General features: G+C 41.1%; 1 long non-coding RNA gene across 3 annotated transcripts in view; it reads left to right on the top strand.

The window, feature by feature from the left end:
* Positions 1-23,355, top strand: part of LOC102023409 — a 33,221-nt gene extending 9,866 nt beyond the window's left edge. Inside the window, exons 1-4 of one of the 3 annotated variants that reach the window (XR_262396.2) lie at positions 13,412-13,601; positions 14,561-14,598; positions 15,314-15,420; positions 22,984-23,355. This is a non-coding gene — a long non-coding RNA (uncharacterized LOC102023409). Of the gene's footprint in view, positions 1-13,411; positions 13,602-14,560; positions 14,599-15,313; positions 15,421-22,983 lie in introns of those variants that run through there. The other 2 variants (XR_262397.2, XR_001235643.1) reach the window with 2 other exon arrangements.
* Positions 23,356-24,144: the final 789 nt, after the last annotated feature.

The raw sequence follows: 24,144 nt of genomic DNA, 5'->3' as shown, positions 1-24,144 counted from the left end.
TATATTAATTTTCAATTAGTCTTGTAACAAATTGCTACAGACTTGGCAGCTTAAAATAGCTTAAATTTATTATCTTACAGTTTTGAGGCCAGAAGTCTGGAATAGGTCTCACTGAGCTAAAATCAAGATGTTAGTAGGGCTATATTCATGCAGTAGGACCTAAAAGAAAATGAATTTTCTTGCCTTTCCCATCTTCTGGAGGCTGCTACCATTCTTTTTTAAACAAATTGTACCTTAAAAAATGTTTTCTTTTTACAAAGAAAAATCAGAAGAAGATTATTCTAAAGATAATCAAACTACAAAGTCATTAATCCCATGATACTATAAAGAGGATAATGCTGGCGCAGGACAACTTAATAGTATATCAAGAAGACTAGAATGCTTGTAAACCCACCCATATGTGTGTGTAATGGAATTTAGAATCCAGTGAAGCTGCATTCTAAATTAACAGGCAAAAGAGGGAAAAGTAAAAAAACTATTTCTAATAATTTGCTATTTTTGTAGAGAAAAAAACCTCCCACCTCATAAAGCTAGGATATAAATATACTATAGATTGCTTAATATTTTAAAAAAGTATACTAACATTTCTGGCAGAAAATAAATGATCCCATTTATAAATCATAAAATAAAATTAAGGAAAAGTTGGAAATATTTGATTGTAAGACTGAATTTTTTATAGTGAAGAACACAAAAATCAAACTAAAAAGAGAAATAATAGACTACAGGAAATTATTTGTAATATGTACGACAATATTCTAAAAAGGAAAGAGGAATTAATACGTGGGAACACTGGCAAAGGACATAGATAAATAACTACAAGTTAAAATATAAATAGACAAAGGCACAAAATAAAACCTCCAGTTGAGCTCAATTCCATCGAAAAGCGAGGAGAAAAGTAAACTGTACATCATGAGTCACTCATGTCACATTATACAACTAACACAGAAGTACACAGCATGGGACAAAGACAGAGATGCAGACTGGTAGAGCGCTTTCCAGGACAGAGGTAACAAACCGCTGTTAGGCCTTGTTTGTGTCTGGGAAGGAGACAGAGACAAGGAGGCTTTACTTTTCATAACAGGATTGTCTGTCTTTTGAAATAAAGTGAGACTAGGAACATGGAACTCGCACCTTTAAAATCCTTTGAACATATGAAAGACTTATTAGTATGCAGGTTAAAATAATAGTTCAGACTCAGTAACAAAAATGAAACAGAAACAACAATAGCAGTAATGGGGTCTAGTAGATGCAGAAGTTTCCTACAGATTTTATTTTTTTTGAGGTTTTTTTTTTTTTTTTTTTTTTTTTTGCTTGCTGTACCAAACAATCCGATAAATAGTGCTTATCTGTTGCTCACTTACTGGAATTAAAGAAAATGTTCAATCATGATGAACCAAGAGAAAATGATTCTTTTTTTTATAAATTAACTAAATCACTGGAAAGCACTCGCTCTGATCACCTACAGTAAGAAGCAGATAGAAAATTTTAACAAGGAAGCTGTCTTGAGCATTGGTCATCAGGGTATTTTCTCAAGTGTGAACCTCTGACAAACCAAAGGAATAATGTATGACAGTGACATCAGTTATTACTAATAATTTAGGGAACAATTTATTTTTATGATCAATTGATCAATATTTGATCAATATTTGATCAGTACTTGATCAATATTTCTGGTTCTGTCTTCCCAGTTGATCAGTTGATCAATATTTGATCAATATTTGATCAATACTTGATCAATATTTCTGGTTCTGTCTTCCCAGTTTCTCTAGAAAGAAGATGAATGAGTATAAACTGGTATTAACTTGGGAGAGAGAAATATATTAATGTTTTCTTCAATTAATTAAAAAAGTTGCCAGTAGGGTGGTTTTAAAATATTTCTACAAAAGATAAAAATAGTACAGTATCCATTTTAGTTTAAGAGAGAAAAACATTATTGAATCTGTAAAAACAAAAATCAAAAAGCTAAGTCATGCCAAAAAGTAGTTCTGCTCTTATTTCTCATTACTGAAAAATTGTTTTGAGAAGTGTTCTTTTAAATTGAAATAATCTTTGCAAAATATTGATAGTTAAAAGTCATCCTTTGCATTTTCTGTGTATATACCATTACTGACGAGAATATCAGTAGTATGGGTGCAGTTTACAAAACTGGGTGGATTAAGACTTATTTTCTTCAGGGCACAACTCCCAAGCTAAAAGCTTTGGCTAAGCCACACCATACAGTGGAAATACTTAACATGCTGTAAAAACATATTTCAGAGTAATCATCACAGTTTAGTCCTGTCCAGAAAATATACTTTAAAGCTGACAATCTGACAGAAGACTCTGGGGGTGAGCATGCCTGGATCGTTCGGCTCCCTGCTCCCCAGAAATGCAATGGGATGAGCTTAATAAATGTATTGCTATTCCCAATGTGTAAGCTCAGGTGACACCCCCATGACAAGCCTTAGGGAGTACATTTCCTGTTTGATTAAGGGGTTATGACATCATGTGTAGTTTAGTTGTCCTTACATAGCCCTCGGTCAATGTAGGAAAAATATATTGCTAAAGAGTTGGTAATGATAGGTAATAATATCAGTAGGATCAAGATTGCTCTTCAAAAGGTTTCTTAAAATCTGAAAGTATTTAGGTTGAATACCAAATTAGTGCTATTTTTGATCTGGAAAAACTTCCGTTTCATAATTGAAAATAAAAACATAAAAATGACAAATCCTTCTACAGTATTTATTCTATAACTATAAGTTATGCTGGCTACTCCTCCTTTATGAAACCTGCAGAAGCCAGATGTCATGGTGCACATCTGTATTCCCAGCTCCTGGAGAGCCTGAGGAAGGAGAATCACAAGTTCAAGTCCAACCTGCCCACATTCTCGAGTCATGGCTGTCTTCCAGCTTCAAAGCCAGGATGGCTGGTTAAGCCCATCTCACACTGAATTACTCTGACCTTGATTGTCCTGCCTTCTTCTTTGACCTATAAAGACCTTGGTTATTATGTTGGGTCTACCTGGATAATCGAAGATAGTTTCCTCATCTCAAAGTCACCTGACTATAGCAACCTCAATTCCATGCAGCCCAATTGCCCCTTGCCATATACGATCACATGTTCACAGGTTCTAGGGATTAGGAATTGAGGGGACTAGTTGGGGTGCCATTATTCTATCAAACACAAAGTAATTCTGCCTCTAGGAGTTCATCCTACAGAAAAATTAGGGCTGCAGATAAAGGGAGTTTTGTTTTAAGGCTTTGACATGTCAAATATAATTGTACCCAGTTATATCCCATTTGCAAGTTTAAAGAATTCCCATATCATTCTCACCATACCACCACTAGCATTGAATATTACCATCTTTCAAAGTTTTTCTGGTTCAGGAGATTATTAGCACAATATCTGCACATGGTATAAAATTTAGAGTTCAAAGCATACCTAGTGGAAAATAAATCTACTCACCTACATCCTCCCAGCTCCCCCAGAGGCCACCATTACAGGTTGTGTATGTCCCTGTAGAAATGCTCTGTATACACAAGCACACATAGGGATGTGTTCCTCCCTTTTTACACAAGTGATAGTTTAAAAAAAAAAGTGATTGTGTACAGCACACATTTTTACATATCCCTTTAGGCTTTTCAAATATGGTCGACGTGGGTAGATAAATATACCATCTCTGATCTAGAAGTTCTATATTTTACAAAGTAGCCACAATGAATTGTGCTTTATTTTAATTTGTTAATGATAGGCCATATACAGACTTTCTCATTCTTTACTTAAAAGCATGAATGCATTGGAACTGTACTTTTGGTAGCTACAAGTTTCAGTGTCTAAAAGCACACTGAAACAAATTCAGCCTTAGAATAGAGACGTGCATGACTCCATCACCCTGTACTACTGTATGGCATGTGAAATGGATGTTGTGTTTTGTAACAAAAGAACCAGCTCTTTCAAGCTGAGAAAAACATAATAGTGTAAAGTATCAATCAGCGCAATAAAGTAGATTTCACTTCTATGGATTAATATTTGTATAAAGAATTATACTAACACCATACCTAGTAATCACTTTCTGAAACTCTCTGAAGTGTTTTCCAACTGTATTCTGGAAGTTAATAGTTGTGCTGGAAAAAAAAGTCTCACTATGAAAGGAATTCAACCCAGGTTTTTTATACTCAAACAATAAAAGGCCAGGGATATAGCTCAGTGGTATAAGCATCTGCCTGGCAAGTGCAAGGTCCTGAGTTCAATTCCTTGTACCACACACAAACACACAAAATAAATAAATAAACATTTATGAACATTAAGGAGAAAAAATCCATTATCATAACAGTAGCAAAAAATGAACACCTGGGAATAAATTGAATAAGAAACATTAAACATGTAAAATAAGATGAAATTTTATAAAAACATCAAAACGGTGAATAAATGAAAGAACACAATTTTTTTAAAAGTAGACTCAGCACTTTAAAAGATACACATCTTTCCTAATCTCTAAATTTAAGATAAAAATATTTAAAACCAGAAGATTTTGTAGAAAATTACCAAAATGAGGCTAAATTTTATCTAGTAATTTAAATGCACTGCATTATACAAAAAGTAACTAAGGAAATTTGTCCTTTACCTTTCAGATATTAAGCTGTGTTGTAAATTTATAATAATTAAAATAGCATGAATTCTGGGACAGAACTAAAAAGACCACAAAATACAGAGTCCAGAAAAAATTCAAATTTACATGGAAACACAATAGATGCAAAATAAAATCCTTAAGTCATTACAGAAAAGATGTAATTATCCATAAATAAACTAAGTCCAATTGCTTTCATGTTTGAAAATGAAACAATTAGTATTCTACAATGAAGTAGTAAATCCTTACAGGTGAGGTTTATTTATAAGAGATAAAACCATAAACACTTATGAAGGGTATTTGCTAGAATGTACTTGTATAATCTTGGAAACAGATTGTAATCTTTTATAGTCTTAGGAATGGATTTTCCAAGCACAAAATGACCATAGGATTCACAAAGGAAAGGTTTGATTGCTTAAAACTTTATGTATGGCAAGATCACTATAAACAAACCTGAAAAGAATGAAAAACTTGGAAAAAGACTTGCATCACATTATTAATAATAATCTTCTATTTTTACTTGTAAATGGTTCCTATACTTTAATAAGAAAAAGACAACTCAAAAAAATTAGGCAAATGGTATGCCAACATTCATACATGTGCCAGTATTATTTGACAATTCTAGAGAAAAAATACAAACGATAAATAAATATGATTTTAAAATGTTTATTTTCAACAAAGATTAACAAATTATCTACTAAGATAATGAATTTTTAACCTGTCACATTTGTCAAAATTAAAAACAATATCAATAAGCACCATTTAGTAATGGCTTAAAAATATAAACAGTGATAACCCATTCATAGGAATATAATGTGATAGATTATTATTTGGCTATATTTGCAAATATCAACACAGATTTAAATTTATATACTCCTTTGTACATTTATATGAGTATTTCTATAGATGAATTGGTTAAAAGTGGAATTGCTGAAATGAAGGTAGTTACAAACAATTTCTATTTTAATATTCTTTATCATTTCAAAGCATTTAATTATTAAAATATTAAACATAAAATTAAAATATTAAAAAATAATTTTTAAAAACAATAGATATTTTCATGCTTATAAATATAAATGTGTTTGTAAAAAATTACATCATCCTGGATATATAAACTTTACATATCATTTAAGAGAGTCCTGGAATGGGAAGTCAAGATTGGTCAGGGTGAGGTGTGGCTTTTTACTTTTAACTCTGTACAATCCAAATCTCTCTTGGCTTTTACTCATCAAATGAACCATATGGTTATAAAAACTAACCAGTGAACATAAGTCTCTATTTTCTGACCAGCAGACGTAGGATATGAAAATTATGTCATATGTCATGTGGAATAAAGAAGATAATAAACGTAAAGCAGTTCAGGATTCAGTGCCAGCTACTACTTGGGCATCTTGATTGTCTGGTGAGGGTGTCTTTCAGCTGGTGTGGACAAGGGGACGCAGCAGGCTGGGTACAGTAAACATTGCAGTCCTTGTCACAGATGCTTAGCTTTGTTACCCTAACAAAGAGACCTTATAGTACAGAGACTTAAAGAATACAAAAGTTTATTTATCCTCCATATAGTGGTCCAGAGTGAGTTGATGTGTTCTTGGCTCTACAGGAGTCACTCAGGAATCCAGGGTTTCTTCACCATCTGTCGTGGGGTGTTGTTTTCATTTGGAGGTTGAAGTTGAGTCTCAGGTTCCTGGGAAGGGGAATTACAGCAGAGTATCTGCGCTCTGTTTTAGGGGCAGGGCTGAAATTGAGACATTTCTCCTTACCCTCCATTGAGGACCAAGGTACAAAGCCACACCTAGGTATAGAGATGTCTGAAAACAGGTGTCCCCAGTTCCCCCAGCAAGGGGCTTACTGTGGGGAAGAGAAGGACTCCCCAACAATACTCTAGAATTGTTGAACACCTAATCTTCTCCTCCACAAGTGGTGCTGCCACAGTACTAAAAATAGTCTAAGTCCATTGCTAGCCCCCATCTCCAATTCAGGACAGTCTTGCCATTGGACCATATGGCCCCAGAAACTACCTGACGTCGTTGGCGGTGCCTCACCTTCCTCCCAGCACTTGTATGAACGTGGTCAAATTTAGCTTCTCTTGTTTTTGTCTTTTCTGGGATTTGAGAAGGCATTCCATCCCACTCCACACTCTTCTTTGGATTTATCAAATTTGTGCTATGAACAATGAATTTTTTCTATACTTAAGTATAGTCATTTGTAGTGGAGGCATGGACTTCAGTGTGTGTGTCTCTGTGTGTGTGTGTGTGTGTAAAGGGAAGGTGATGCACGGAGATATGGTGTGCCCTGGATGCCATGACAAGCATGATGAAGTAATGAGTTACAGGGAGATCTTTCTGGGCCAGAAAAGTTGTGGAGGGATGGAGTGAGTGTGTAGAATCTAGTCAGAGCTTTGCACACAGTGAAGGCCAATCAAAAGCGCCTTGAACCAGAGAGAAGAATTCACATAATGTATAAAGTTAGGAGGTTTGGGGACTGGGATTGAAGATGTTTTATTTTGTGATAGGAAGAGCAAAAGGAGAGTGCTGGAAAAAATTCCTGTGATTTCTACCTGTGTATCGTACCCACCTTTTAGAAACCACAGCCATGTAAGCAGTGAACTCTTAGCAACCAGAGTCTCCTAACAGACAGGTGGGTGCACACAAGATCACAAGTTTAGCAGCAGCGGCTGGGATGGGATGTCAGTGGAGTGACTGTGCCCTGGAGGGTGCTTGCAAAGGATCTCAGGTTGGCCCAGTGTTGCTCAGAGTGCACTGATAACCACTTCCTGCCTGGACTTCCTCCACCTCTCTGGTGGCTGTTGTGCCTGATGCCACTGGTCTGGAATGTTCCATAGAGGTGAGAAGCTGCTGTTGGAAAAGAAAGTGCTGGTCCCAGGGCTTGGGAACTTTCACTCTGTTTAATGAGTGCCTTCCTCCTTGATGCTCTGTTTGCATTTAGCATTTCCATGGAAACCATGCTTATAATGCTTAACTCACCCTTGGCTCCATTCAAGCACATTTTTCTGTGGAAGTCACAAGGTCTGTTCTGTTCATTGTGGCCTTTTTGCTTCTCCCTGGTTTCTAAAGTGTGACCATTTAAGAGAGCCTTTGTCATGCCAAGATTTGTGCCTGTGTTCTTGGCAGGAAATGTTGTTAACCTTTGAATACTATGTCCCTGAAGGAAAAAGATGTGCTCCAGTAACACACTTTGTGCCAGAAACTTTGCTAGCAGGAGTAGAAATGACACTGACAGCACACATGTCCAGTTCTGTGAGGCAAGAATTCACTCCTTTGGCAAGTGGGGATGCATAAACTGTCTCCTTGCGAGAGGGAAGACATTACAGACAGCACCTAAACCTTCAACTATGCCACCCATAGACGCTCCCACCTTCTCATTGCCCTTCCATCTGTTCCCCTTTCCCGTCCTGCACAACCACTGCTGGTTCCCATTTCCAAAGGAAGGGTGGTTGTTTGCTCTGAACCTGGCCACCTGAAGGATAGTACCCAAAAGTTCCCGAACCTCCTTCTTGGGCCCACCCTTGAAGAGACCAGAAAAAGCCCTCTGGATTCTGGGGGCCTTATGTAAGCTCACCTGATCTTTAGTTGCAAAAGCATTTGTGTTGATTATAGATACAAGGGAGAAAGGTCGCAGCCATCCTTGGGGATCCTTCATTGCTTATGGTGCTACTATATTTCAGTGGTACCGTATTTCAGTGGGACCTTTTCCCCAAATGCAAACGAATTATTAAACAACATAAAATCAGTGTAACAAATTCAGAAAACACAAAAAGCTGTAAAGGGTTAACTCCATTTTATATCCCAAGTAATCATCTTTCACAGATTGGAATTAACCTTTAGACTTTTTGTGTGCATGCACACATTCGAATTTTTTTTTAAGTGACTGTACTATTGATGATGTTTTGTAAATCTCGGTCCATTATCTGTTGCCATATAAAACCAACTTAAAGCTTAGAAGTGTAAAATAGCAACCATTTTATTCTATCACATGAATTCTATGAGTGAGAAGTTGAGACAGAGGACAAGGGCCTGGTTTGCTGCTGTTCTGTGAAGTTTGGAGTCTCATCTGGCAAAACCAAAATGGCTGGAGATGATGGAATGCCAAGGGTCTGGAAACATCCAGAGGTATCTTTCTTCAGTTATAGCTGATACCAAGGAATTCCAAGCTCAGTTGGGATTGTTGACTAGAGTGCCTGTTTCTGGTCTCTTCAAGTTGTTTGGGTTTCCTCACAATATGGTGGCCTCAGGGTACCTAGTCTTCTTATGTGGTGCCTCAAGGGTCTAAGAGTGTGTGTTTCAGTAAACAATGTAGAATTTGTGTGATTCTTTATGACCTTACCTTGAATACCATTTCTGACATATTATATAGATCAAAGAAGTAACAAGCACACTCAGATTCAAGGGGAGGGACAAGATTGCACTCTACAAAAGGAATGCCAAAGAACCTGCATGTGTATTTTAAAACTCTAACTGCATTTCATTATTTTTTATATAACATGGACAGTGTACTGCATTGAATTGTATCCCCCCAAAAAGATAGGTTCAGTTTCAACCCTTAGTATCTAAGGAATGTAATATTTGGAAATAAGGTCTTCGCAGATGTAATCCATTTAAAATGTAATCATTCTGGATTAGGGTGGGCCATAACCTAATTTCCGTGTCCTTAGAACAGAGAAATTTAGACACAGGGCCACAGAGAGAAAGGAAACCATGTAATGATGGAGGCAAACATTTGTGTGACGTCTATAAGACAAGGGAAGATACCAAGGATGGCTGGCAACTCCAGAAGCCTGGAAGAGCCTGGCAAGAACCCTCCCTTAGAGTCCTTACAGGGAGGATGGCCTGGATGACACCTTGATTTTGGACTTCTAACTTTCATAACTGTAAGAGAATAAACATCTGTCGTTTGCAGCTGCTGTGGCTTGTGATATGTATGTACTTTGTCATAGGGTCCATAGGAAGCAAACACAGTTACCTGTATCTATACTGATCTGCATCATTGTTTGATAGGTGTACAGTATCCACGGAATGCTGCTCTTCATGTATGTAATCACTCTTAAGTAGGGCTAAGAAATGTGGCACCAATTAGCATGATATCATAATCCATACAGTGAAGTGATGGCTAAAAGTCTTCTTAATAGACTTTCATAATTTCCTCCATTGGACAGAATACAGTTACAGAGTTAGAATTCAGTAATTATTTATTAACTTGTCACCACATATAAGACCTTATCAGAAAGTATAAAGACTGATTGCTTACAGCATAACAGCAAAGGATTCAAAATCTTAAAGAATATTAAGATCCAAGGATGGTGACACATGTAATTTCAGCACTCTGGAAGGCTGAGGCAGGAGGACTGCAAGTTGAGGCCCAGTTTGGGCCACTTAGTGACTTAGCAAGATCCTGTCTCAAAATAAAAGATATATAAAAGGGCTGGGGATGTGATTCAGTGCAAAGAGCCTGAGTACAATTCCGAGTACCATTTTTATTTTTTTAAAGGGATATTAAGAATTTAAAGACGATTTTGTCCCTTCTGGAGACTTGCTTTGTTAGGTGACTTATGGAACAGATTAAAAACGTTAGCTTCAAAGAGTGTTCCTTTAGAAATTCCAGAATTTTAAGTGAAAATGATTAGAATACAGAAAATTTAAAATCCTTTGTAGTTTACAGATGTAATACTTCCAGTTCCCCAGCTACAAAAGCAGTTTTAAGCATCCGCGCCTCCTTGCCAATTGTTAAGAAATGATTCAGAAATGCGCTCCTGGCAGCTAACATCCTTGGTACATCAGACCTTGGGCCCCTTGGGTCTTTCTTGTTACTCCTTTGTGAGGTCTGGGTGGGAGGAGGCATCTTGTGTTTTGCTTCTCAAGTTCAGGTCTCTCTTTTCTCTCTTTGTCCCCATTTGTGACTTTCTGTACACCCAAGGGTGGGCAGGCATAGGGTAGCCCTGGAGAGGAGCCAGGGCCCCTCCCTGTCTCTGGGGTGTGATGTCAGAGCAGCCAGGAAGCTGTAGCTGCCCCAAGGAGGCTGCAAGCCGGCAGGGCCGAGTCTTCTAAAAATGTGCCTGTAGGCAAATAAAGCGTGTTTAAATTCTAGATGCTTTGCCACTGTCAAGGGCTCCTTGTTGCCCTAAGCACATTTGTCTGGACAAGTATTTGGAGCATGGAAAAAACTGCTTGGTTCTAACATCAGAACAAAAATCCCAAGAAATCATGCTTAAGTAGGGGTTCACTGATGTCTAGTTGTTGGATTAGGTGGAGAGCTTCACATTTTCTGAATATTTGGGAGCTGTGTCCTGAGAGTTGCCTTTATAGAACTTCCTTTTTTCTCTTGGGGTGAATGGAGTTGCGTTTGGTGTCCAGATGGCAAGTTGCTTTTACCACTCTCTGAGCTGAGTTCTGTGCTGGGCAGGCAGGGCTGTGCCTTCAGCCTGTGACCGTGCTGACTCTCAGCTGGCAAGAGGCCATGCCACGGAGAGCACGTGTGTGGTTGGGGCCGTGGGGAGACTGTGTGTGCTGCGCATTGCCAGTTTCTCTTACCACACAGAAGATAAGGAATTGTTTGTTGGCCCCCAACAAACAAAGGGAGGGTCAACCAGAAAGCCAAGCTGGCAGAAAGGAAAGACACTGTTGTGGTCACTGGTACATGTCTCCCCAAGGTCTAGTCCCCTTCCTCTCCACTGAGGAATCCTTTTGTCATTGTTGTTGTTTGAAATAGGGGAAGAAGACTGCTCAACCCTAGGTGATTGATTTACTCATGGTGAGAGCCTCCTTTTTACCTAGACATGACCATGTAAATGCCCTGGCCATTAAAGGTCTCTGAGAAGCTTGGAGAAGCATAACTTTGCCTTATAAAAAACATACTTTGCCTAATAAAAGCAGAATGTGAGACTATTAATTTATCCTTTTTTTGTTTTTTAACTGCCTTGGGACTTGATTTCTGGAGTTACGACAGCCATTTTGTGACAATAGAAAGGAAAGTCAAAGACCTGTACATAGGCATGAAGGAAGGGCTAAGGGCACCTCACAATCACCAGTCAGGGGCCTCTGGAATCACAGAAATTAACTGTCTAATTCCTCCTGTCTTGCCCCTGAAATTACTCTTGACTGTGCTGATCACCACATAGCTCAATGCATTTATAGGTAATGTGTGCATCTCAAAGTTTATCCCACAGTACTACTACTAGGTACTGTGAACCTACATAAGAGACCCACCTTTGTACCTGTAGCCTGGGGTAAACTGGCCTCCCACCAGCAAGAAATGACCTCATATTTTATCTTTAACATGTATATCAGTGTTGCACTCTATTTTACAACATAGTGATGCTTATAGTGATTTATAAAAAATTGAAATTCTCATCAAGAAAAAAATCTTAAAACCCTTTCTCCTACTACTTGTAAAGTTCATACTCTAGAAAGAGGTAGTTTGTTTTTCTGAAGACTTTGAGTATCTCTAACACTCTGACCATGCCTCTAGGGGTACAAATACTGCAGTTTAGGAAATGCTCATGGAAGAAGCAGAAGAGACCGAGGAGACGAGGTAGGTAGAGCCAGATGCTGATGGCCTGTGGGTGTCAGGGTAAATAACTGAGACTAAACTCTTTTAGAAGTGGGAGGAACCACAGAACACAGAGCATCAAGGAGGTCATGCAAAGCCCAGTTTTCTAAAGATTACATGAGGTAGGACTGGGCCTGAGTAAGACCAGTCATGGAAGAGCAGGTAAGAGACTGCTGTAGTGAATGAGACCAAGTTCGGGTATGAATGACAGACAAAGGAGCAGCTTCAACAGCAAGATTTTTATTCTTTCCTTTGCCAGTAGAGGTGGTTCTAATGCTAGGTTCTGACTAAAGCATGCATGGTGGTTGTAAATCACAACCCCAGCATCCTTCAGTGGTCCTGCTATTGGGAAGTAAAGATTACATCGCTGAACTTGAATACAGGTCCTGTGTCTACTTGGCCAAAAGTGATTTCTAAGTCTACACTGGACCTAAATCTTAGGAAGTGGAGCACTTCCACTTTTTATCTCTTCCTGAAGCCCCTCCACACCAGTTACCATACTGAGAGGAAGCCAAGCAGCCACTTGTAGCAGTTGATGATGAAAATAAGAGATGACGGTAAGTGGGCCTGAAGTCTGCCATCCAGAGCAGCAACCTTAGCCACTTCAAATTATTCCAATGATCACTGGCTGGACAACAAGCCACCCAAATTCAGTGATTGAACACAATCACAGTTGTGTTTTTCTCATGTGTCTGCAATGCAGACTGGGCATGGTAAGGTCAACTCACTCTGCTCCCTACTGCATCTGCTTTGTAGCCTGATGGCTGTGGGGCCTCAACTGCTGGGGTGTGGAACCATACACAGTCTTGGTCACCCACACGCTTGAGGGTAGAAGCTGGCTGTCATCTGGGGCCTCATGAGGCTGTGGTTGGAAACACTGACTTGCAACTGCTGCAAGTGGCTGCTTGGCTTCCTCTCAGTTTGGTAACTGGTGTGGAGGGGCTTCAGGAAGAGATAAAAAGTGGAAGTGGGGGGCTGGGGATTTAGCTCAGCGGCACAGCGCCTGCCCGGCAAGCGCAAGGTCGTGAGTTCAGTTCCCGGTACCGGAAAAAAAAAAAAAAAAATGGAAGTGCTCCACTTCCTAAGATTTAGGTCCAGTGTGGACTTAGAAATTACTTTTGGCCAAGTAGTCACAAGACCTGTATTCGGGTTCAGCGATGTAATCTTTACTTCCCAATAGCAGGACCACTGAAGGATACTGGGGTTGTGATTTACAACCACCATGCATGCTTTAGTCAGAACCTAGCATTAGAACCACCTCTATTAGCAAAGGAGGCTGGAAAGTGAAGTCTTTATGCATGGGATAGGAGGTGTACCTAAAAATAGGAGATTTTTGACATGGAGAAATGAGAAAATGGATATAAGGATAATTAGCACTCTTTGCAACTGAGAACAAACCACAAGTGATTTAAAGCTGGAATTAATGAAGCAGGTATGCAAATGGGATGGAAGGGGGTGACAGATTTTAGGAAATAAGAATGAATAGGGTCTGAGATGACTCCGGCTGCCATTTATGTAGTGGTGAGGGATTGGTTGTGCCAGTGTTCAAGTATGAAATCTCTAGCAAGATATTCAATCCATTTCAGGGGCCACTCTGGTACCAGATGAGGTTTTAGATGTTAGTCAAGATCAGTTTGACCCTTCCAGAGGCCAGGGCCAGGCTCAGAAGAATTTTAAACAGAGTAGATTATAGTGTTGTAAAAATGGCCACAACAAGACTGTTAGTCCTACTTTCACCTCCAGCACCTGCTGACACCACTTCCAACCTTGTGAGTGCTTGATAAACAGAATGTGGTGAAGAATATTGAAGCTCCAGGCTTCCAATACGGAAGGAGGCACTGTGTAACTTCTGAGGCTAGGTCAGAGAGGGATGTTCTGGCTCCACTGGGACACATGCCTTTGGAGTTGCAAGAGGAGTCCAGCTTCCCCTAAAACCACCACACAGTAAAGAAAGAAGTGTCCAGGCAGCCCCAATGAGTGTCTGAGTGAAGGAATGAAGGATACACCACCCCTAAAGATGTCAGTTAACTATAGTGGTTGTTCTGAGGTGAAAGCACTTGAGAAACACAGGCACAGAAAGGACTGAGTCTTTTAATCAAAGCGAGCCATAAGACTTCCCATGAAGAAAAGAAAGTTGTCCTCCTTCTGCCAAGATGAGAAGAACCTTGTCACTAGTGCCTAGTAGTCAATTCTGCAATGGACATACACAAACAAAACTACCAAATCCACAGTTATCTTTATTCTCTTAGGAAGGGTTTCCCACTTGCAAAATGAGAGATTAGGAAACCTGTGTTATGAAGAAATGTTATAGGAGTATGAAGATGAGAACTACAGAGATGCTTTATGAATATGTGCTAAAATATCCCGTTTCCTCCACCTTTACTGCTTCAGCAGCTATTAGGATAAACCATCAGACTGCGTGATCCCTGGTGAGTGAAATCTCCTGGGGTACTGAGCAGGATCCTTGGTCTAGGAGTTTTGCTTTCCACAAAGGGCTTATTTTTATTGGGGGAATAAGTTGAAGCCCACAGTGGGTAAGCAACTTGTCCACAAGCAAATTGTTCACAAGCATCACTCTACCTAGTTCATGGTAGAGCTAGGATTAGTATGTGTAAGTTATCAAAATTGTGATATGTCAGATTGCCTTGAGTGAAAACCGCCTAACAGATTAGTAAAGCTCTGAGTGTGTCTATGGATAACTGACTTGTAGGCTTGGAATTGAGGAGGGAAGACCCACCCTGCATATGGGTGATACCAACCAATATGCCTGTAGCCTGGGTGGAATAAAAAGGGAAAGAAGGAGGAAGTCTTCCCTTTTCTTTTTGGAAGGAGCTCCGGCATTTACCATTGCCTTTAGATGGTTGTCTCCAGGCTTCCAATACAGACTCCTCAGCCTTCTACTGCAGATTCTTTCGCCTTCCAACATGGACTTGCACCAGACTCCACAGTAAACTCTGAGTTTTTGACCCATTGACTGGACCCTTTAGCCTTCCAACGTACAGATGGCCATGTGGAATTCTTCTGCCCCCAATTCTTTAGGTGACCCTTGCAAGCCACTCTAGTAAATCCTTTACATAATCATATTTTTTATATTAAATCTGTTCCTCCAGCAAACCCTAACTGACATCTCTGTTATTCTTTCAGTTATACAGTATCAGGCAGAACAAAGCAACTCAGGAGAAGAGACTCAGGCACTAACACAAATGGAGGGATGGGATCCAATCAAAGCTGTGGGCACGGACCTCTTGAAGGTATGTGGAACTGGGGGGAGGTGCTGAAACTTGGTAAAGGCCAGCAGGAAGGGGGCAAAGTGACACACAGTCATTTCCTCCCCTCTTCCCTCCCCACTGTTCTGGTTGGTGTGTGCAGGAAATGAGGAAGTGGCTGTAATATTGCTTGTGGTTGTTGGGAGGCTTAAGATTTATGAGTCCACACTGAAGAGCTGAACCAGGTCCAAGCTTGACACAAAGCAAGAAGAATACAGCAAGTTGTTCATGATGCCCAGAGATGCTCTGTCTCTCCCAGGCTCTGCGCCAGCTCTCCCTCCCATCTGTACTGCTTACTCCCCAGGAAGGGCTTGTCCTAGAGCTGGGAAGACCCTGGGCAAAGCAGTGCACTATTTCTGGATGTCAGGTGAGTTCCATGACTCACAACTCTTCCACCAAAGCCCATGAATCAAGTCTGATGTCTCAATATTCTTCTCACATAAACATGCCAAGTGCAATGTGATCCCTCACAAACATTTTTACTTCCCATATGTCAGGGTAGCTACCGTTGGAGAAGGGAGGAGAATTAAACCTTTCTTTAAAGAAAGGCATTCTCCCTTTGTAAAGACAAGGACAGAAGCTAAGATCTGAGTGCCTTCTGTGCTGGAGATGTAGTCACTTCCTCCTTGTCCTCAAACCATGCCCGGAACCTTTCCTGAGACCCTGCCCACTCACAGTCCAGCAGCAGAGGCACCATGACCCTAGGAACCCTGTCTCAAAGGGAACAGCTGATCAGCCCATGAGGAGCCCAATTGTACACTGCGGAACAGGCAGCCACAGTCAGCCCAAAGTCATAAAGACTGAGAAGTAAGAGCTACTGTCATAGAGAGCCAGTTTGCCCTGCTGTTCAGAGACCCCAGTGTGAATCCAGAGCAGTGTTAAGTGATCCCACTGTCCCTGGGAGAGATGGTGACAGGTTCTATTAGTTACTTTCCCATCATGAGGACAAAATACCCAACATCCACCACTTAAAGAAGGTGAGGGTTATTTCAGCCCACAGCTTTGGTCCTTAGAGCATAACTGACTCAAAGGCAGCATGGTAGAAGGGCATGGTATAGGAATGCTGTTCAACCCACGGCAGCAGCAGGAAGAGTATGTGTGCTTGTGCGTGTGTGCGTGCGCACACACACACACACACACACACACACACTGTGAGAGAGGGAGAGAGATAGAGACAGAGAGACTGAGAGAAAAACCAGGGACAAAATACACCACTCTAAGTCACGCCCCCAGTGACTCGCCTCTTCCATCGGGCCCCCCTCCTAACAGCACATTGAACTTGGGCCAGCAGTTCTTCCTTTTCTGCTCCTGAAAGATGCTGTTGGATCCTTAGAATAAATTCTGTGAGCTTGAGAGGGTTCTATGTCTTGCAACCAAACATTCTTGATTAAGAAGCCTTCTGTGCACAATGCTAGGTGGTATGGGGAGGCAGCAGTGATTAACATCAGTGGGGACTTTCTACTTTGTCCCTTTTCTTTCCATGTCTTCTGTTGCCCCATATGTACTTACATCCACATGTAAGTGTAATGTCCTAGTTCACTTAGCAGGTCATGGAAGAACTTAATTACTGCCCTTTTTTGGCACTGGCTGTCAAAATCAGGGGCACTCGACCACTGCACTACATTCCCATCACCTTTTAAAATTTGTTTTTATTTTTAGGCAGGGTCTCACAAAGCAATACAGATGGAACTTGAACTTACAGTCCTTCTGGCTCAGCGTCCCAAGGTGCTGGGATTACAGCTATGTGTCACCATGCCTGGAATTCACTAGCCAATTATTCAAAGGTTTTTAATCTTTCCTTTCTACCTAGACCAAAAACATATCAATGCCAAGAACCACATCATGTGTCTTTTCTATAATTCCTAACAGATATATTTTAGCTAATAATTATATTACAATTTGTTGTTAAATAGAGGAGAAAGTGAATATAGAACGAGGGGCCAATTCAGTTATTTACTTGAATAAGTATACATTTCCTTTATTCCCTCCATTTATGTAGTTTCTTGTTCACTTGGAGTTGGTGAGACTGTAGGTTCATTCAAGCTTCCTGTCCTCACCCAGGTTGAAGGTGATGTGAGGATCTAGACAGGTAGGAATCCAGAGGAAGTGACACACGTGAGGCTCTTCGGAGAAAACAGCATTCAGCCACTGAAAGTACTGAAAAGGATGTTAATCAAGTATGGGAAAGAATCTTCCTGTGCTCCCAGGAGACCTGGCCTGGCAAGGCCCTGGGAGGGAGTGGCTGGCCTGAGGAATATTAAGAAGTGCATTTTCCTCCCTTTCAAGGAAATTTTCTCTTGAAAAACAAGTAGCAATTTCTAAAGGTAGGAACTGAATGAAAGAAATATAGTTTCCTTAGGACCAAGATTTGCATTTGCCAGATGTACCAAATAGGTGCGTTTAGTAATGCTTTTTGTTAGTTCACATACAGACGCATTTAATGAGTCCATACAGCCTGGCTCAGGTTACTATGACTGAAACATTTGAAGAGATTTTTGGAAGAGAGAGACAAAGAGGGAGGAGAAGAGAGGGAGGGAGAGGGAAACAGTCCTGAGTTAGGCATTGGCTTGATGGGGATTTTAAAGCTGATCAAGAAAATAAAATCTTTTACAAAACAGCTTTGCAAAGGTCAGCCTTAAGTATTAATTAGCCTTTGTCATTTTCGCTTATCAAGCTCAGATTTGCGTTGTATTTTATAACTAGTTGTGTGGGACTGTCACATTTAGAGGAATGGCTTGAAAGGTGTGGCTTTATTTTTGTTTTGTTTTGCTTTTTTGCAGTGTTGAGGGTAGAATCCAGGGACTTGCAGATGCTAAGCAAGTTCCCTACCACTGAGGAACACCTCCACACTCTGAAAGCTATGTTTTGATGATACTTTAAAAAAAAATTAGGGAATGTGTGGATTATGAAAGAGGCAGACTGTTAGAATTTGAAGGAAACTCCCCTCTCCTCTCATTTTTTGCTAGAAACTTTGTTTTTAAAATTTTATGGTTCATTTTCATTATTTTAAGCTTCTTAGGAGCCAGGCAGTTCTAGCTTTAAATTATTTTATTCATTCCATGTATAAATAAAACACGTACCTTCTATTTAGCTAAAGACTAGAAAATATATTTTTTAAAGTATGGTAAGAATTCAAGCCAATTTACGTAGTTTCCGTGGTTCTTTGCAAGTGTGTATAACTACATTTGTCTGTAAGTTACAAGTGCAAATAGAAAAAATGACTACTTCTTTCCTTTTTCCTAAAAACATTCATCCAAAGCATACTAAGCATCATTCTGTCAGAGACAAGTCTAAGAAGAATAAAGCACAATCTCTGAGGGCATAGAAGTCACAAGCAGAGACACACTTGCCAGGATGGAAACAATTGGTGATCTATTTCTTGGATAAATTAAAAAATCAACTTCATGTATCACAGCAGGACCTAGCTTAGGAATTTTTGCCTTTGCTTTGGGGAAACTTCTAAGTGAGCAATGACTGCTATAAGTGGTGTGAATCTCAGGCAGGGATTCCCCAAGGATGGGAAGTGCAAGTGTGTCCACTGGACGAGGTAGGACCGACCATGATCCTGAGGAATCTTAGGAGTTAGAAAGGCAGAGAGAAGGGGTAAAAGCTGGCAGCTGCTCCAGGGAAGCAGAGGGCCCTTCAGGAGCTGGTAGGGGATGGGACTGAGGGGTCTTTTTGGTCAAGCTGAGCTGCACCTTTGAATTCCATGACAGGCATGTGCCTTGGTCCTCTTCTTTGTCTACTCTGTGTGCAGAAGTAACATGAACAAATCCTGAATAAATATAGTTGCATGCCGAGTTATATTTAGGAAGATTAAGCTGGTTCCACGGTGTGGGAAAGATTAGAAAAAGGAAGAAATTTGAGGTGGAGGCAGGGCTAAGTTAGGAAGAAATGGTCTAGAAAAAGAATGAGTATTTTAGGAATTTAGCTGGAATTGCTATTGCTCTAGGGTTATGGATTCCAAAAACAATGTTAAAAAGGATGCCCCCCCGCCCCCGCCATGACCACACCTGAGTTTCACTTAGGAGTGAATGAGGATAGACGTCTGGAGCTCTCATGGGACATTTCCCTAGGCTCAGCTTTTCCCTGTGAGACTGCTCCCGCCTGCCCCTAAGATTTCCTTCTTCCCTTGTTCTGGAGGCACTGCAGCTCTGTGTTTATCATCAACCAGCAACCAGCAAAAGGCGATTTCCCTTCAGCAACTGCAGCAGAGGCTAGTGAGGCTTGCTGGCCGTTGATCACTTGCCTAGTGCCCTGTCCAGGTGGCACCTTCCTCCAGCCACCCTGGGTACCAAAGTCCTCTGCCTGGGTCGAGGCTGTTTTGTTGAACTGTCTCTGTTCAGTTAATTGTTGCAGTGTAGCAACAATTGCCCCCAGTGTATCAGATGTGAAGACATTTGTAGTTCATGGGTGAAATTTGACCTTCCAGTGTAAAGGTTTCCTTTCATCCTGTTAAAAAATTGGGAATTAGTGTAGGCTTCTAGAACTGGGCATTTTGATCTCTTCCCCTTTATTATCTTTCTAGAAGCCTCTCAGACAGAAGCAGATGCCCATATCCTAAACAAATTATTTGTGGCCAGCTAAGAACACTCTTAGAAATTCTAAGACATCCCATGAGCATCAACTACAAAACGTCGTGACACAATATTAGAGTCTCAGTGATAACATGTTTCTAAAATTTTGTATTCATGTCATTTTTTTCAAAATATAGAATCTGTATGATTTGAAAAAAAATGAAAACTATTCATATGACATTATCACTAGCTTTGAAAGAAATTGGTTCACAATAATTGGTTTCTGGAGAGGGGTTTATGAGTGTATTTAAATCTCTTCTCCTACCCAAATCTTCCTCATTCCTGAGAGTCTGGTTCAAGTCCCTTTATAAAGCCTTCCCTGTGTCAGTAGAACCTGTACTCATCTGCTTGCTGAGCTACTATAAAATTAGTCAGTACTATACAACTTAGTTCTCCACTATAGACTGCCTTGCATTCTTCACCATTACATATTCATCTCACCCAAGTGTTAAGATTTCTTTTCTCCTAAAAGCTGAGCAGTACTCTGAGTACTGCTATATCAGTAGGTATTTGATAAACACTTAATGAATAAAAACATTGAACGTCTACTTGTGCCTCATTTCAGTAGCCAGATCTAGCCTGTGTCCTCTGTACAGGATGAGCTCAGAGTCAGCACGATCCAGGGCTTGCCACATGGCGAATGTGAGATGTGATGGAGTCCATGACTGTTTACAGCTGTGCAGAACCGTGGAACAAGGAACAAGGACTTTGAGGCCAGCAAACCTGAGCCCAGGGCCTGTTTCACACTTACTAGCTATGTGGTATTGGAAAGGTAGTTTACCAGAGCTTAGTTTCCTCATGTATAAAATAGGAACAAAATAGTACCTACCACCTCGCACATTCTTTTCAGGAATGAAAGGTTATGTAGAACCATGTGTCCCACTTGCCCAGTGGGGTATGTACATAATGCAGTTCCATGGGCTGTCTCGGCATGTGCCACTTGAAAATCCACATGTCTGCCTTAGGAAGGTTTACATGCCTTTCCTTCTTTATGGAGCCCTTTCTGGTGTTTGGCCTGGAGACTAAGAGGGGCTTACTCAGAGTTAAGGGTCAGTTCTAGATCTTCCGACCTTGCTGGAAGCTCCAGTCTTTCAGATGACTTCTGCTACAGCTGTGCTGCTGCCAGAGTTTGACATCGTTGCTAAATCTACCGTGGCTTGGACAATCCAAAGCAGAGCCTTTCCCAGCCACTGTCAAGCCCACAGTGGTTCCTCAGGTCTGGAGGAGGTTGTTTCTGGGTTGTGGGGGTCACAGTTTTGAAAGAGAATTTCCCTGAAGTGGTTGGAGTTACTCGGGGTCAGGAGGAATCAAAAATCTATAGAGTACTCAATGTGTTTTTGGGAACTGATACAGGAGGACACCTAAGCTAAAAATGGGACCTGACACGGCAAGAAAAATTTAACTAGGCCTTTGTGTAACTGGAGTGAGATCAATGGGACGCAGGACCTTGTTGTTCATGACTCTGTTGATAGCAGTCCCCATTCTAGGCATTGAAGGTCCATGGAATGTGGTTCTGGGCTCAGAAATAAGAACAACAGAAAATTGTTCCCACGTTGCTTAACTGAAGTGCAAGAACTGTTATAGATTTTGTGGCATTTAGCTGGGCGTGGTGGCACACGCCTGTAATCCTAGCATCGGGAGGCTGAGGCAGTAGGATCATTGCGAGATCATTGTAAGTTCACTGGGTTACAAAGTGAGCTCAAGGCCAGCCTGAACTGCATAGCGAGACCCTGTCTCAAAAAGACAAAAAAAAAAAAAAGAGCTGTGTAGATTTTGTGGAATTTAAGTGGAATGTTTCCCTTCTTTCAAACTGCAAAGTGTGTGTGTGTGTGTGTGTGTGTGTGTGTGTGTGTGGTGTGTTCCCATAATTAACCACCAGGGCAGGGAGACAAGTGCAGCCTCTCACAGATGGGTGGTCTTGGAAGAAGCCCAAACCTGGACTTTGCAGACCCATCCTGTGGAAATAAATGCCTTGGAGTTATTTTAGACTTAAGGTTTTGAGACAGCACATACCTTTAACTTTGCGCCTGAAGCCTGTTCCATTCACTCTGTGGATAAAATGTAAAAAGAAGGTCAAAGTGTTTTAGCATGATTTGTGTGTCTGGGAACACTCCCTGCCTTCTTCATGGGGGCTGAGGGAGGGTGGCAGCCCAGAATCCTGCGTCAGGAGACACAGATGTGCCTCTGGAGCAGCCTTGGGGCTGGGGAGCAGCGTGGATTGAGAGCCACAGAGGTGCTCTGTCCTATGGGTCTCTGTGACCTTGAATAAAAGGACTGGAGGTAGGTGGCAGCTGTGACAGAATTGCTGGGTGTGGTTCTTGTGGGGTTGCCAGGGGAAGGAGCAGTGAGGTAGTGGAGCATAAGCAGAGGCCGAGGGCCGTGGGGAGCCTCCTGGCTGGGGATCTGTTAGGCTGAATGTGCCCTTCCCCACAGCAATGCACAGGGCACAATAACACAGACTAATGTGTTCCGCTGTCTAAGGGAAGTCTAACCTCTGAGGATGGAGGATGTTTTTCCCAAAGGAAAACAGCTCTAAGGTCTCCTTTCTGACAAGAAGCAGAATTAGGAACTGGAGCATAATGTTCATTTTGTTTGCCCTTCCCTTGGAATCTGGAAATGGCCAAATTTAGTGCCACATTTTAAGATTTTCTCCTACATTGTAATGTCTTTAAGCCACCTCCAAAGCCTTCACCAGCTGCTATTTACATTTGCAGCCTCGTGTGATGATGTTGAGAAATACGGGACAGAGTTGGTCACAGGGGTGTAGCTTGCTCTCATTGCTTCTTTGTGAAGCCAGCACCAAAGCTAGGGTAAGCCGAGTCAGGAGGGAGCAGGGAGCACGTGTTGTAAGGAAGTGTAGCTGGCCTTATGAATGAATAGGCACTTGCAGATGTCACCAAAAGGTAGAGGAAGGAAACCCTCCTGAGAAATTAAGTGAGCACTCAAATCAGTTTGCTTCTCTCCTGCACAGGCCCGCTTCTGCTGACGAAATCTTTCACTCTCAACCCCGGATGGCAGAGGTAGAGCCTCACAGGTTGACCGGGACCATCCCTTGGGTCTCCGGAATTTGGTGGGTCAGCCAAGCCACTGATCCAGTCAACCTCTGCTCTCATAGTGAGTCATTTGTGTCTGTGAAGCCTTGCCTCAGCCTTATCATAAAATCAATATGCTTCAATAATTTTGAATCTTCTCAGAGAAGAGAATTATTGGCTTTTAAATAAAAAGTGCATATAAACAAGAGATTAGGGAGCACATCAAAAGTATTTAAATAATAAGTCCCAGACAAGAAAAAGATGTAATCAAGTATTATCTTTCCTTGGACCAAAGAGTACCTACTACTGGAACAAAGGGCTGTGTCCCAAAAGTGAATTAAAGCTTTTTATCTTCTCCCGCCTGAAAATTGCCAATAACTTCTAAAAGGCAAAAAACAAAAACAAAGCCCTTAACGTCCTGTTGTTATGTGGTTATCAGTGATGCTCCTCTGCACCACGTGTGCTCTTTGCTGGCGTTGCCAGGGCAGCCGCCCCTTGTTTTGTGCCTCCTCTGCTCTCCCAGCCTGTTGCCTTCCTTCAGCTCACTTTGCAATTTGTAGGAGTTTTGTTCCAAACACCAACTACTTATTAAGAGTAGGGGAATCAATGCTTTCTCTTTATATGGTATGCAAGAGGGGCTGCAAACTCCATTCCTCCCCTGTATCCTCTCTCCCATTTTGTGAACAATAACAAAATTCCCAATAGCTTTCTGGGCATTTAGGGTACAGCCTGAATTTCCATGCCTTCCTTATCGTTAGATGTGACCACTGCTGCCTTTGTGGCCAGTGGATTGTGAGCAGATGTGATGATGAGGCCACCCTCCAAGTTGAGTCTGTGAAAAGAAAGGGGATTTCCTCTTTGTCCCTTCTCTTCACATGGAAAAGGGGTAAATCTGGAAGGAGGGAGTCCCCTAGGGAAACCAAGCAGCAGAATCTAGAAAATCAGGATTTCTCATGCCATTACCCAGGGGCAGAAGTTCCCGGATGGTCTCACTTCACAGTGAGACTGTAATATAATTTTTTCACATTGTCTGCGGGCCAAAGTAAAGCATAAAAATTCCATTTTTAAGAAGTTGTATCCAAAAAATTTAATATGTGTTT

The sequence above is a fragment of the Chinchilla lanigera genome, unplaced genomic scaffold, assembly GCF_000276665.1.
Source record: "Chinchilla lanigera isolate Chin_1 unplaced genomic scaffold, ChiLan1.0 scaffold00045, whole genome shotgun sequence".
NCBI classification, from domain to species: Eukaryota; Metazoa; Chordata; class Mammalia; order Rodentia; family Chinchillidae; genus Chinchilla; species Chinchilla lanigera.
This window is presented reverse-complemented; position numbering and strand designations above follow the sequence as displayed.